At 42.8% G+C, this 799-nt stretch overlaps 1 long non-coding RNA gene across 1 annotated transcript; it reads right to left on the bottom strand.

The window, feature by feature from the left end:
* Nucleotides 1-375: 375 nt before the first annotated feature.
* Nucleotides 376-547, bottom strand: LOC121842784. Its single transcript, XR_006081317.1, has 2 exons — nt 502-547; nt 376-455 (listed from the first exon to the last, which is right to left on the bottom strand). It is a non-coding gene; the product is annotated as an uncharacterized LOC121842784 (long non-coding RNA).
* Between the last annotated feature and the right edge of the window lie 252 nt (nt 548-799).

Here is a 799-nt window from a genome sequence, read left to right as displayed (position 1 = left end):
TCACCTCCACATTCACTGAGCCCCTCTATCCAGGGTTTTGGGTTTGGGATGATGGTTCCTCTGTCAGTGACTCTCTGGACACAACAACTGGCTCTAAAGTAACTTTTTGATTGACAGATGCCTCATTTAAATGTTCTGGATTTTGATGAAACTGAAATCCCATAAAGCCTACTGGCCAAGACTTTGTTATGGCATCTTCTGATTGGGTGTCTCAGGTCAGGACTTTGTTATGACATCTTCTGATTGGGTGTCTCAGGTCAGGACTTTGTTACACGCTGACATCTTCTGATTGGGTGTCAAACAGGTCAGGACTTTGTTATGACATCTTCTGATTGGGTGTCTCAGGTCAGGACTTTGTTATGGCATCTTCTGATTGGGTGTCTCAGGTCAGGACTTTGTTATGGCATCTTCTGATTGGGTGTCTCATGTCAGGACTTTGTTATGGCATCTTCTGACTGGACACACACATGTCATTGGACACATGTTATGGCATCTTCACACTTGGGTGTCTCACTCTGGACTTTGTTATGACATCTTCTGATTGGGTGTCTCAGGTCAGAGCATCATGGGGGTTTATATGTGTTGAGATGATCATGTTCCACAATAAATCGCTGAACTGATTCCTGTCTGGACACACACACACTCATCATTATTGAATTGTTATACAGACGACACTGATGAAACCCACAAAACATAACAAAAGATTGGACACACACACACATCTGAATCTTCAGGAACTATTCTGTCTGGAAGAAGTATGTTTTAACACACACACAAAAACACTGGACACACATCACTG

The sequence above is a fragment of the Oncorhynchus tshawytscha genome, unplaced genomic scaffold (assembly GCF_018296145.1).
Source record: "Oncorhynchus tshawytscha isolate Ot180627B unplaced genomic scaffold, Otsh_v2.0 Un_contig_7186_pilon_pilon, whole genome shotgun sequence".
NCBI lineage: Eukaryota > Metazoa > Chordata > Actinopteri > Salmoniformes > Salmonidae > Oncorhynchus > Oncorhynchus tshawytscha.
The sequence above is the reverse complement of the archived record's forward strand: the minus strand, read 5'-3'. Positions and strand labels throughout refer to the sequence as shown.